The sequence below is a fragment of the Phragmites australis genome, chromosome 23 (genome assembly GCF_958298935.1).
Source record: "Phragmites australis chromosome 23, lpPhrAust1.1, whole genome shotgun sequence".
NCBI lineage: Eukaryota > Viridiplantae > Streptophyta > Magnoliopsida > Poales > Poaceae > Phragmites > Phragmites australis.
In genome coordinates, this window is record NC_084943.1 from 10,197,501 (window position 1) to 10,212,500 (window position 15,000).

The window sequence follows — 15,000 nt, forward strand, 5'->3', positions numbered from 1 at the left end:
GTTATCACTTTAAAAGGACCAGCAGCACGAGGCATCAATTTCGAACGACGCAAAGTAGGAAATCTATCTTTACGCAAATGCAACCAAACCAAATCAACAGGTTCAAAAGAAACATGTTTTCGACCTTTACTACCAGCAACTTGATACTTTTTATTAGCAACAGCAATGTTTTGTTGTGTTTCTTTATGCAATTGTTTCATGTGATCAATATGAGCAAGAGCATCAACATGTGGTTCATCTTCAACATCAATAACAAACAAATCAATAGGCGCCCTAGGAATATAGCCATAAACAACCTCAAAAGGACACATCTTAGTGGCAGAATGTGTAGCACGATTATAAGCAAATTCAACATGAGGTAAACAATCTTCCCAACGTCTCAAATTTTTATCTAGAACAGCTCTAAGCATAGCAGACAAAGTTCTATTTACTACCTCAGTTTGCCCATCAGTTTGAGGATGACAAGTAGTACTAAACAGCAGCTTAGTTCCCAATTTATTCCAAAGAGAACGCCAAAAGTGACTAAGAAATTTAGCATCACGATCAGAGACAATTGTTTTAGGAATTCCATGCAATCTAACAATCTCTCTAAGGAACAATTCAGCAACATTTGAGGCATCATCAGTTTTATGACAAGGTATAAAGTGAGCCATTTTAGAGAATCTATCAACGACCACAAAAATACTGTCCCTCCCCTTCTTAGTGCGAGGCAATCCCAAAACAAAATCCATCGAAATATCATGCCAAGGTGAAGAGGGAACAGGCAAGGGCATATACAAACCATGATTACCCAAACGAGACTTAGCTTTCTGACATGTAGTGCAACGTGCAACAAGGCGCTCAACATCACGGCGCATCCGTGGCCAAAAGAAGTGGTCGGACAACACCTCGTGTGTTTTGAAAACGCCGAAGTGACCCATCAGACCACCTCCATGCGCCTCCTGCAACAACAAAAGACGAACCGAGCTAGCTGGAATACACAGCTTGTTAGCACGAAACAGGAACCCATCCTGCATATGAAATTTGCCCCAAGGTTTGCCATCTTTACAGTGTAAAACAATGTCATGAAAATCAGCATCATTAACATATTGATCTTTCAAAGCTTGCAAACCAAAGATTTTAAAGTCTAATTGGGACAGCATCGTATAACGACGAGACAAAGCATCAGCAATCACATTTTCCTTCCCGTTTTTATGTTTGATGATGTACGGAAAAGACTCAATGAATTCGACCCACTTAGCATGACGACGGTTCAGATTAGTTTGGGTTCGAATATGTTTCAAAGCTTCATGATCAGAATGAATAATAAACTCGCGAGGCCATAGATAATGCTGCCATGTTTGCAAAGTTCGCACTAAAGCATAAAGTTCTTTATCATAAGTAGAATAATTAAGAGCAGCACCACTTAACTTCTCACTAAAATATGCAATGGGTTTATGATCTTGTAATAAAACAGCACCTAACCCAATTCCACTAGCATCACATTCCAATTCAAACACTTTATCAAAATTAGGCAATTGCAAGAGAGGAGTATGAGTTAACCGTTCCTTTAAAGTGTTGAAGGCTTCATCCTGTGGTGCGCCCCACTCAAATGGCGCACCCTTCTTGGTCAATTCGTGCAACGGTGCAGCGATGGTGCTAAAATCTTTCACAAAACGGCGATAGAAACCTGCAAGACCAAGAAAACTGCGAACCTGTGTAACCGTCGTCGGTTGAGGCCAACTTTGAATGGCGTCCACCTTGCTGCCATCTACCTCAATTCCCTGTGAAGTGACAACATAGCCAAGAAACGAAACACGTTGCGTGCAAAAAGTGCATTTTTCCATGTTACCAAACAAGTGAGTAGCACGCAAAGCATCAAAAACAGCACGCAAATGATCTAAATGCTCATTCATGGATTTGCTGTATATAAGAATATCATCAAAATAAACAACAACAAATATTCCAATGAAAGGCCTAAGAACTTCATTCATTAAGCGCATAAAAGTGCTAGGAGCATTAGACAAACCAAACGGCATAACCAACCATTCATACAAGCCAAATTTTGTTTTAAATGCCGTTTTCCATTCATCTCCTAGTTTCATTCTAATCTGATGGTAACCACTACGCAAATCAACCTTAGAGAAAATTGTGGCACCACTAAGTTCATCAAGCATATCATCAAGGCGTGGTATAGGATATCGATAACGAATTGTAATATTGTTAATTGCACGACAATCGACACACATACGCCATGAACCATCTTTCTTAGGAACAAGCAAAACAGGAACCGAACAAGGACTAAGAGACTCACGAATGTAACCTTTGTCAAGCAACGCTTGGACTTGACGCTGAATTTCTTTCGTCTCTTCAGGATTTGTGCGGTACGGAGCGCGATTAGGAAGCTGTGCGCCTGGAATTAAATCAATTTGATGTTCTATGCCACGAATAGGAGGAAGACCCGGTGGCAATTCAGCGGGAAAGACATCTTTATATTCCTGCAAAAGGTTAGCAACAGCAGGAGGAATATGCAATGTAGGCGCCTCATCTAGTGAAACAAGCATACGAGAGCAAACGAGCGCATAACAAGGCAAATTAGCATCATGTAATTCATCAAAATCAGCACGTGTAGCAAGCAAGATAGGGTTATGCAATTTAATCTCAGGTTGAACAGGTGCAACAGGAGGTGATTTAATCAATTTTGCAGCTTTTGCCGCTCTAGCAATATCATCTTTTAGAACTTGTTCAGGTGTCATAGGATGAATAACAATTTTCTGACCCTTAAACATGAAGGAATAATAATTGGAACGACCATGATGAACACTATCAACATCATATTGCCAAGGACGGCCAAGCAACAAAGAACATGCTTCCATTGGAACAACATCACAATCCACAAAATCAGAATAGGCGCCAAGAGAAAAAGGAACACGTACCGAGCGCGTTACCTTTATTTTGCCGCCATCATTAAGCCACTGAACATGATAAGGATGTGGATGCTTCCTTGTTGGCAATGACAACTGCTCCACCAAGGTCGTACTAGCCAAATTGTTGCAACTGCCACCATCGATGATTATACGGACCGCTCGTTCTTGCACGACGCCTTTGATATGAAAAATGTTGTGGCGCTGATTCTTTTCGTCCTGAACGACCTGTGTACTAAGAACACGCTGCACAACAAGATTTGCATACCTGTCGGCGGCACTAGAGTCGACATGAAGCTCCGTATTATCTGCATGGTCAGTAGCAAGCATAGAATGTTGAACATCCTCAGAATCACTAGCGGAAGAATACTCACCGTCGTCACGAATCAGCATGGTCCGTTTGTTGGGGCAATCTCGAATTACATGACCAAACCCTTTGCAACGATGACACTGAATATCGCGAGCACGTCCAGATGACGGCGCGGGCTTGGCCGGAGGCGCGGTCGGCTTGGCCGACGAGTCGCGCGAAGGTGCGGTCGATGAAGAGGTCGACTCGCGCGGGGTGGAAGAGGAAGTAGGGGGCGTCGACCGTGGGGCTGGTGTAGGAGCCTTGCTCGAACCTGCAAAATGATTAGTGCGTGTCGAAGATCGCCGTCCCTGCACTTCGCGTTCAGCTTTACAAGCATATTCAAATAAGGTGGTCATGTCATCATAATCCTTATAATCAAGAATGTCCTGAATTTCACGGTTTAAACCACCTCTAAAACGAGCCATAGCAGCATCATCCTGTTCAACTAAACCACAGCGAATCATACCCTTTTGCAAAGCTTGATAATAATCCTCTACGGAAAGCGAACCTTGTTGAAAACGCTGCATTTGATTAAGCAAATCTCTAGCAAAATATGACGGCACAAAACGATGACGCATAGCAGCTTTTAATGCCGTCCAAGTGGCTGGAATATTATCAGGATATTTTTGTCTATACTCACGCCACCAAATTAAAGCAAATTCAGTAAATTCACTAATAGCAGCCTTAACTTGTAAATTAGCAGGAATATCATGGCAGGCAAATTTTTGTTCAACTTCTAATTCCCAATCAAGATAAGCAGCCGGATCATATTTGCCAGTAAAAGTAGGAATCTTAAATTTTATTTTGGCAAAAGAATCATTAATAGGAACACGTACCCTACGAGCACGACCACGACGATTGTCTTCATCTAGCTCGGTGTCGGCGCCGTAGTCACGTGCATTTTGCAACTCCGTGAGCTGTGTCGACATGGTCCGAAGCTGTGTCGTCATGGCCTCAAGACGAGTCGTGATCGACTCGAGCGTGGTGTGGGCAGCTGTATCTGCGAGGTCGAGCTGATCAAAACGCGCATTCGACGAAGTGATCGTAGAATCAAATCTCTCGTGCATCGTCTTCATGTCGTTTTTGAGCCCATCAACCTGCGCCTGGACATCCTGGAGGGAGAGCTCCTCCGACTGCGAGCCTTTTTCTGTCATCGAAACACCAACAAAAACAACCACAAAAAAAAGATCCTACGACGAGAGGTGAGTAATGGATGAAAAAGCTCAATCAGAAAGCTGTTATCAACTCTTACCCGTTCTTATCAAGCACGCAAGCGTGAACTGCAACCACAGGTAAAACCGGTGGAAGATTGGAGGAGCGATTGCGTGGTGAAACAAAAACCTGCTCGTAGTAGAAAATTTGTGGAGCTAGGAGGCTGCACTCAATCCAAGGGTTAGCACAATTCAAACAATAACTGCAAAGTTGAATAATAGTGCTAAACACGAACAGATGCTGCCGGCACAAGTGCGAAAGGCTAGTAAAAGGTGTAGGAACCGCCGGTGGAAAACTGATGGCCGATTGCCAGACGCGCCTGAAACCAAGGCGAGTGCGATCTTTCCAACAAACCAACGAGCAAAACGGAGTGGTAATCGGTCAAGATAAACAACCCCTTTTTCTTTTTTTTCTTTTTTTTTTCTTTCTTTTTTTTTCTTCTTCAGGGGAACGTAAAATCTGAATATATGAACAAAGAGACCTCAAAAGAGCAATTGATGACACACACTTTTTTTTTTGTAGAGGCAGGGGTAAAACGGTAATTTGAGCTGGTTTGTGCTTGTCACGGCGGATCTGGACGAGCAAAGGACGCGGCGCGACCGGGTAGGAAACGGCCGGATCGCGTGGCGCGGCAAACGGAACCGAACAGGACTCTCGCGCGCGGTAGCCAAAACGAGCTGGACTCTTGCGCGCGTCAAGAGACCGTGGCGCACACGGCAGGGAAGATTGGGGCGGCTAGAACAGATGGAGAGAAAGACACGAGTAACCAGCAACAATTGAACGCGTAAGCACAAAAAAACTCAACAATGCAGATTATTGAAAGAAAGTGCAAGGCGCAAAGGGTGCTGGGACAAAGATCTAACCTAAATTTTTTTTTTTTGGTTTACGTGGACTAGGATGAACGAAAAACACACGATAAACTCACCGAGAAAACCTGGAATCTGATACCACTTGATAGGTGTAGAGTGCCCGATCTTTCGGCGAGTGATGATAATTTCGATTAGTGGACGTCGACCCTCACGATCCGACTACGACGAGCAAGCCCGAAGCGCCAATGCAATCGCTGAACCAACTTCCGATGGATATTAACCTTGCGGTAAACAAGATCAACCTGATCACGAGGATCAATTCTTGCAAGCAATCGAAGAACGAGCAAGAATTAGAGGCGAGCAATCTGATGTATTGCATGAAGGTGGAGTTCTGAATTCACGTCGAAGGACGGATTGTAGCTAGGCTATCAATTAAACAAAACTCAAGTAAAATAGGGGGCGCAGCCCCTGGTTTTATAGGGTGGAAAAGAGGGGGCGCAGCCCCTAGGGCCGGCTAGGAGAGGGAGAGGCACGCACCCCTAGGGGCGCCCTCCTTTGGGCCGCCTTGGCCAGATTGGCCCAAGTTGGTCCACATCAGTCTTTAGGCCTTCTGTTGGTCAAACTGAGCTTCTGGGTCTTCATTCTTCAGCACCAAAACAATCTTTAATTCTCGTGCACGGGCCCGAGTCATTGGCCTAGCTGGTGGCGCCTGGATTGATGGAGATGGCGTGGGGACTTGGGCTGATGGAGATGGCACCTGGGCTGGAGTGGATGGCGTCTGGGCTGATATATAGGTGTCGATGTCCTCATCACAAGTGAGAAGCTATACGACTCAATTCTAACATAATTACCCTAATATAGCTGGCTCTTTGGGGTATTTGAATATTCTCCAAGAATTCAGGTGCATTTACCGTTATTGCTTTTGTAAACATAGTAGCTAAATAATCCCACCGTGTTACATAAGGCAAGTATTGTATAATAGTTCTGTTTTCTGCGATTTTTTCCATTCCTCTGTGTAAATAGCCTAATATGGGTTCACAATCAATAACATCTTCACCATCGAGAGTAACGATAAGTCGAAGAACACCATGCATTGATGGGTGGTGAGGGCCCATATTGACTATCATGATATCCTTTCTTGTAAGCGGTAGACTCATATCCTTTCTTCCTTAATTCATTATTCCATGAAAATAGATTATTCCATGAATTCCTCAAAACGAGGCTCATCAAAAGGCAAAATCTAAGACTACTATAAGACTACTAATAAAATTAAAAAAATCGAACAATTATATTACTTATCCCGAATATCCAACTGACTGATTAATTTCTTATAACGTACTCTATTTTTCTTTGCCAAATAAGCCAGCAAACGTTGACGTTTTCCCAAAAGTCTTCGTAGACCTCTTTCCGATGAAAAATCTTTTTTGTGTAATTCCAAATGTGAAGCAAGTCTCCGTATCTTATTGGTGAAACTGAATACTTGAAATTCAACAGAACCTCTGTTTTCTTGTTTTTCTTCTTTAACCATAAATCAAAAAAAAATTCAACCTCCTTTCTTTTTCATGTATTTTTCTGATCAGGAAAAATTAAAAATTATGTCAGTTATTTTGAAGTTATTTGAATCTCGTACACACAAAAATTTGCAATTATTCATGTACTACTGGAATCTGGAATTTGGATTTATTTTATCGATGCAAATTGGATTTGGACAGAAGGGTACATTCTTTTATTTTAGATAGAAGAAACATTTCTTCTATCTAAACTAAAAGAATTTTGCTGATTTATTTATTGCTATATCCACTGGGACAATCTAGTGCATTTTGAACAAACTGAGTCAGACATTTGATTTTCGTCCGCAAACAAGTTTGATTAAACTCTAGAAAGGGTACTGTCAATAAGCCCGTTGGCACAGAAACCATTAAGAGAACGCCCAATAACTTATTGGGTACTGTACGGAGTATTTGAAATACGGGAAAGAAGTACCACTCGGGCAATATTTCCAGAGGAGTTGCAAACGGATCCGCCGGTTCACCAATCATTGATGGCTCGAGAACCGCTAAACCTACATTACATGCAATAGTACCTAGAATTACTACTGGAAAAATGTATAAAAGATCGTTGGGCCACATGGGTTCCCCGTAATAATTATGTCCCATCCCTTTAGCTAATTTTTCTCTTAATACAGGATCATTTAAGTCAGGTTTCTTTGCTATTGGGATAGGTGAATTCTTTAGGATCCATCCCCTAAAGGAACCGGACATGAGAATTTTTCATCATCCGGCTCGAGAAAGAATGAAAGAAATAAGACCATGGAGGATCCACAATAGAATAGGTTATATAATGACTCAATGACTCAAGGTAAGAAAAGCTTTATCAGATTATCTTTTCCGAAGTTGCGCCTATAACTACTCATTGAAAAGAATCCTATTCTTATGCGTAAATGCTCAATATCCAAGTGGGCTTACAAATTTGATCATGATCAATTGCTTTGTGGATTGTCTCTTGATTAGTTGGTGTTTATCCCCTCAATATCGCAAGTTTGTTACGTCCAAACAAAGTATTTACTTGTTACTAATAAAAAATCAAAAAGTTTAGCCTACCTTCTTCCTTAGATCCCTTCTTTTACTCCGATAGTATTGCGGATCGAAATCGATGCAAAGAAAATGAATGCATTTCCATACTATAATAAAAAGTAAGTGTAATAAATATAGAATTGGATCATATCACATGACTTATTCCATTTATACTATACAGGATCTTACGGAGCCTGTTCATGGATGACATGGTTGGGGTATGATCAGAGAAAATATTCTCCTCGAGTGAACTAGCCTATCCTTCCTAGATAAGGGACTTACGTGTTGATTGGATGCAGAGACACCTTTTATCGTAAATTCGAATGTGGCAGATCCAATTCTCTATCTGCATGGCCAAATCAATAATTCAAGTCACACACTCCCATAATCCGCCTTATTTTCTTTCGTAAAATTCACTTCAACTATTTGTATCAAAATACTTCGGAGTTGAAGAGAAGTATCCAGATGACATGTCTTATTTTACAATAACCCATGTTTGTAGCAATGAAATACCACAACCTACCTGATATGATATATGAAAATTAGAATTCTCTATGATATGCTTTCCCTATAAAGGACCCGAAATACCTTGCTTACGTATCATTGGAAAGTGCATTAACATAAATACGGCAGTAAGCAGAGGCAGTACAAAGGTATGTACACTATAAAAACGAGTCAAAGTGGATTGGCCCACACTAGCACTTCCACGTAATAACTCCACTATAGGGGATCCTATTACCGGAATTGCTTCAGGTACACCTGTCACAATTTTGACTGCCCAATAACCAATTTGATCCCAAGGCAAAGAATAACCAGTTACACGAAATGATGCAGTCAATACAGCCAAAACCACACCTATGACCCAAGTTAATTCACGAGGTTTTTTAAATCCACCTGTGAGATACACACGAAATATGTGCAGGATCATCATTAGAACCATCATACTTGCTGACCATCGATGAACTGATTGGATTAACCAACCAAAGTTGGCCTCCGTCATTATATATTGAAGCTCTAGAAAGGGTAGAAAGTCGTGTGCAATGAAAAATGCAAGCACGATTTGGGGAGGGATTTTTTTTCTATTGTAATAAGGAAGAATTATCTACTCCATCCGACTAGTTCCGGGTTTGAGTCCCGAGCAACCCATATGGAAAATAGAAAAGAGCATTCTAAGATTTGAATTTTCACTCACTTCATTTACAAAATATTTTGGTTTGGTGAATTTTGTTATATGGAAATCCACTTGTTGGGGCTGGCTTGGTTGACATTGGTATATAGGCTATGTTATACTGTTAAATAACAAGCCTTCTATTATCTATTTTATTTCTAGTTAATACGTGTGCTTGGGAGTCCTTGCAATTTGAATAAACCAATATCTTACCATGACTGCAATTTTAGAGAGACGCGAAAGTACAAGCCTGTGGGGTCGCTTCTGTAACTGGATAACTAGCATCGAGAACTGTCTTTACATCGGATGGTTCGGTGTTTTGATGATCCCTACCTTATTGACTGCAACTTCCGTATTTATTATCGCCTTCATCGCTGCCCCTCCAGTAGATATTGATGGTATTTGTGAGCCTATTTCTGGTTCTTTACTTTATGGAAACAATATTATCTCTGGTGCCATTATTCCTACTTCTGCGATGATCGGATTGCATTTTTACCCAATTTGGGAAGCTGCATCTGTTGATGAATAGTTATACAATGGTGGTCCTTATGAGCTAATTGTTCTACACTTCTTACTTGGTGTAGCTTGTTATATGGGTCGTGAGTGGGAACTTAGTTTCCGTCTAGGTATGCGTCCTTGGATTGCTGTTGCATATTCAGCTCCTGTTGTAGCTGCTACTGCTGTTTTCTTGATTTACCCTATTGGTCAAGGAAGTTTCTCTAATGGTATGCCTTTAGGAATATCTAGTACTTTCAACTTTATGATTGTATTCCTGGCGGAGCACAACATCCTTATGCATCCATTCCACATGTTAGGTGTAGCTGGTGTATTCAGCGGTTCCCTATTCAGTGCTATGCATGGTTCCTTGGTAACCTCTAGTTTGATCAGGGAAACTACTGAAAATGAATCTGCTAATGAGGGTTACAACTTTGGTCAAGAGGAAGAGACTTATAATATTGTGGCTGCTCATGGTTATTTTGGTCGATTAATCTTCCAATATGCTAGTTTCAACAACTCTCGTTCTTTACACTTCTTCTTGGCTGCTTGGCCTGTAGTAGGGATCTGGTTCACTGCTTTAGGTATTAGCACTATGGCATTCAACCTAAATGGTTTCAATTTCAACTAATATGTAGTTGATAGCCAAGGTCGCGTTATTAATACTTGGGCTGATATCATCAACCGTGCTAATCTTGGTATGGAAGTAATGCACGAACGTAATGCTCACAACTTCCCTCTAGACCTAGCTGCTCTTCAAGTCCCATCTCTTAATGGATAAGGTTTTTCTCCTAACATATAGGAATTTTTAAAGGAAGGAAAGCTAGAAATACCCAATATCTTGTTCCAACAAGATATTGGGTATTTCTTTGTTTATTCTGAATCTTTCTATTCTGAATTCAGTTAACGATGAGATTTAGTATCCTTTCTTGCACTTTCATAACTCGTGATATAACGAGTAGGCACGAATTCCCCCAATTTGCGACCTACCATAGGATTTGTTATGTAAATAGGTATATGTTCCTTTCCATTATGAATCGCGATTGTATGGCCAACCATTGCGGGTAGAATGCTAGATGCCCGGGACCACGTTACTATTGTTTCTTTCTCCTCCTTCATATTGACCTTTTCTATTTTTGCCAATAAATGACAAGCTACAAAAGGATTCGTTTTTTTTTCGTGTCACAGCTGATTACTCCTTTTTTTCATTTTAAAGAGTTGGATCCTATGTCCACTATCTCGATCGAGGTATGGAGGTCAAAATAAATAGAATAATGATGAATGGAAAAAATAAAAATCCTTTAGCTGGATAAGGGGCGGATGTAGCCAAGTGGATCAAGGCAGTGGATTGTGAATCCACCATGCGCGGGTTCAATTCCCGTCGTTCAACCATCGCATTATTGCAAATTCCAATAATGCAATTTTCCATATTCCTAGTTACATATTTACTTACGGCGACGAAGAATAAAACTATCACTATATTTTTTCCTTTTCCTAGTTCTTCTTCCAAGCACAGGATAACCCCAAGGGGTTGTGGGTTTTTTTCTACCAATGGGGGCTTTCCCTTCACCGCCCCCATGGGGGTGATCCACAGGGTTCATAACTACCCCTCTTACTACGGGGCATTTACCTAGCCAACACTTAGATCCGGCTCTACCCAAACTTTTTTGGTTCACCCCAACATTACCCACTTATCCGACTGTTGCTAAGCAGTTTTGGGATACCAAACGGACCTCCCCAGATGGTAATCTTAAAGTGGTTGATTTACCCTCTTTTGCTATCAGTTTCGCTACAACACCTGCTGCTCTAGCTAATTGCCTACCCCTTCCACATGTGATTTCTATGTTATGTATGGCCGTGCCTAAGGGCATATCAGTTGAAGTAGATTCTTCTTTTTTCTCAAAAAACCCCTTCCCAGACTGTACAAGCTTCTTCCAAAGCATACGGCTTTCTAGATGTATATGACGATCTCTAGACAGATGGATCTTATATGAATCGTATGATGAAGTACCACATGAGTGGATATAGAAAAGGAATCCAAATCTGCCGAATCGCTCATGTTATGATCTTCTACATCCTAGGTCTCCGCGTTCCGTCATCTGGCTTATGTTCTTCATGTAGCATTCAGATCGAATGACTCTATGAAATTACATTGATACTTCCACATATTATGGGTAACGTAGGAGACATCCCTATTTTCACCCGGGGGGGGGTCTTAATTACCATTGCTTAGCTTTCAATTTGCCTCTGACCATCAAATTAAATGTGAATAACCCGTCCTCCTCTCTTTGAAACAAGGGGCGCTTCCGGTTCTGTGCATGCTTCAAACAATTTTTTCTTCTCCATACAAACGATTGGATCTGAATGATTAACTTATTCGGGATGGATTGGTGTGGTTCCTCTATAATTTTCCAAGGTAAAAGAGCACCCGACCAATTCGAAACAAAAATAAAAAGGAACATAGTCCCAATAAAGGGAACCCAGGGACCATATTCTTCTCCAATCTGAGTTTTGCTCAAGTCTCGAATAAACTCATGGACATATTCGAAGAAATTCTGACCATCGGTCGGGATGGTTTGTGGATTTCGAACAGCTATGATAACTGAACCTAGCAAGATAGTAATTACAACCCAAGAAGTGATGAGTACTTGGGCATGAATTTGGAAACCTCCTATTTGCCAATAGAAGTGTTGGCCTACTTCTACACCCAATATATCGTATAACCCCTTGAGTGTTTTAATGGAACATGGTGTAATATTCATATTCTCCTCTGATAAAAATTGAACTTCAAAAAAGGAATTCTGTTGATTCAACCATCTCTTTCTCAACTCAGCAGCTTGAAGTATTAATCTTATATTTAGGATACCAAGAAATCACATCAGATCATAATATATATCAATACCATCTAATATATATCAATATTCCCCTTCTTTTATCTATGCAAAACAAAAAAGAATAGTAACTGATCCCATAAATCCACGCAGTTGCTCAAGAATTAACTATTCTTCTTAATCTTAATCAATAATTTCTTATATAGAGAGAACGGCCCTGACAAATTGCAAATACTAATTTGTTAAGAATCAATCGAATTGAAGTCATAGTGTCATCATTGGCAGGAATCAATATATTCGCGAGATCCGGGTCACAATTTGTATCGACTAAAGAAATAGAAGGAATCCCCAAAATGGCACATTCCCGAAGAGCTATATACTGTTTTTGCTGATCAAGGACGATCACAATGTTAGGCAACCTCGTCATATATTTGATCCCGCTAAGATATCTTTGCAAGGTAGATAATTTTCTCCCACATCTCTTTTTGGGAGATAGTGGAATTTTTCCATCTTTTCTTCTGCTCTTAAGTCTCTAAATTGAGAAAGTCTAGTTTTGGTAATCGACCAATTCGTTAACATACCACTGAACCACTTTTTATTAACATAATGACAACGAGACCTTATTGCAGCTGATGCTACTAAATCTGCTGCTCTTTTTTTGGTACCAACAATTAAGAAGCTTTTTCCCTGACTTGCTGCATCAAAAACTAAATCACAAGCTTCTGATAAAAAGCGAGCCGTTCTAGCGAGATTTGTAATATGAGTACCTTTACGCTTTGCCGAGATGTAAGGGGCCATTTCAGGATTCCATTTCTTAATACCATGACCAAAATGAACTCCCGCTTCTATCATCTCTTTCAAATTGATATTCCAATATCTTCTTGTCATTTTTTCCACACTTCCTTTTTTTTACTTTTTTTCATCTTACCATTACAGAATTGATTTCTTTTTGAAGATTAAGAAAGAGCCGAAATAGCTTGAAATAAATAATAATTGTTCCAATGGAACCTTCTACACTGACTTCTTTTACTTATTAAAATAAAAGTTAAAAGATTAAAATACAAAATCTAAAATAAGACCTGTTAGCATTCTAAGGTCAAAAGTCTAGTTTAAAATAAATTAAAGTAAAAAATATATGCTTTATGTATCCTTAAATCGTATAAATGGGGGTAAATGGGGGTTCTGATGTCTCATAGAAATTGTTTGTTACGTCAGAATCAGAAGAATCTAATTCTGTATGGAGAAACAAAATATCTCTAATTTCCGACACGAATAGATTTTTTTTTTGAATTTCAAAATAAGGTTTTTGTCTTGTGGGGAACGATGCACAAATTTTTGGAATCCGGTACCAACAGGTATAATCCCCCTCAGAACTACGTTTTCTTTCAGGCCTTTTAACCAATTAATACGACCTCGTAGAGCAGCTTTTGCTAAAACTCGAGCAGTTTCTTGAAAACTTGCTTCAGATATGAAACTTTGGGTATTCAGGGAAGCCCATGTTATCCCAATAAGATTGCCCGATAATAGATCGATTCATCCAAAGCCCGCCCTGCTCGTTCCGCTCGCAATAGTCCTATTAATTCCCCACGTAAAAAAATATTAGACATTCCATCTTCGGAAACCCATACTTTTGATGTTACTTGGCGTATAATAATCTCTATATGTCTATTATGGATCTGTACCCCTTGGGATCTATAAACCTTTTGGATCTTATTAACCAAAGAGATACGACTTTGGGCTATGGTTAGCTCAGCTCCAATCAAGAATCCCCAGGGAACCCCAAGAATTCTTGGTATACGCTCATTCCAATCCTCAATTCTCCTTTCGAGATTCGGCGATACTGAATCAATTGAACGCGCTTCGAAGATTTGTTCTACTTTTGGAAGACCTTGCGTTATATCACTAGATCTCGATTTTTCATATATAAAAGTAACTAACCTATCTCCTTTGTAAAGGATTTTTCCATAATGACCATGAACAGTTGCTCCTATAGTGGCCAAAGAAGGCTTTGCTGCTCTTATAACAAAGGAGTCCATATTAACAATGAAAATTTGACCTGATTTTTTTATATGCGATTTAAATAGACATACATTTTCGCAAATAAATTGTCCAAGGTGAATTATTGCCGATGTCTTCTCCCACGAGTCATGATGGAGAAAGTGCCAATTCAAATGGAATGGATCCAACATGATGTTACTGTCAAAATTTGAAATCCTTTTATTTTCATCTATTAAGGAGTATTTAAGTCCGTGAAGTACTTGGAAGGTTTGTTTCAAATTGTCAAAGAACAAGTATTTTTTTAACAAAATCTGATTATGCATTAATAAATAGTAAGATGAAGAAAAATTCGATATACTAGGTACAATAGCGCCTAAGAGCCCAAAAATATCTCAAATAGGAATTCTAGGATTCGATTCTTTTACCGCATTGGGATATTTGGAATTCTTGAATAAACCAATTCGAGAACAGTTGGATGCCGACAAAATCATCAAAGATGGGTATTCTTTATTTCGATTCAACAAGGTGCCAATAGCTTCTTGATGTTGGCTAAGTGATTGAATCTTCGCCTTGGAATAAAAGAATTGGTATTGTTGCGATCTAACCCATTATTGGGAATCGGTCCTGCACTTGTCCTATCATACCTTCTTTGTGTATACAAA

At 40.0% G+C, this 15,000-nt stretch overlaps 3 pseudogenes; 1 reads left to right on the plus strand and 2 right to left on the minus strand.

Annotated features, from left to right (window-relative positions):
- The first annotated feature begins 9,096 nt into the window (after positions 1–9,096).
- On the plus strand, positions 9,097–10,333 carry LOC133906372 (photosystem II protein D1-like; annotated as a pseudogene).
- Positions 10,334–11,728: 1,395 nt separating this feature from the next.
- Positions 11,729–12,388, minus strand: LOC133905973 (ATP synthase subunit a, chloroplastic-like; annotated as a pseudogene).
- Positions 12,389–13,218: 830 nt separating this feature from the next.
- The window catches only part of LOC133905974 (DNA-directed RNA polymerase subunit beta''-like), a 2,910-nt pseudogene continuing 1,128 nt past the window's right edge, over positions 13,219–15,000 (minus strand).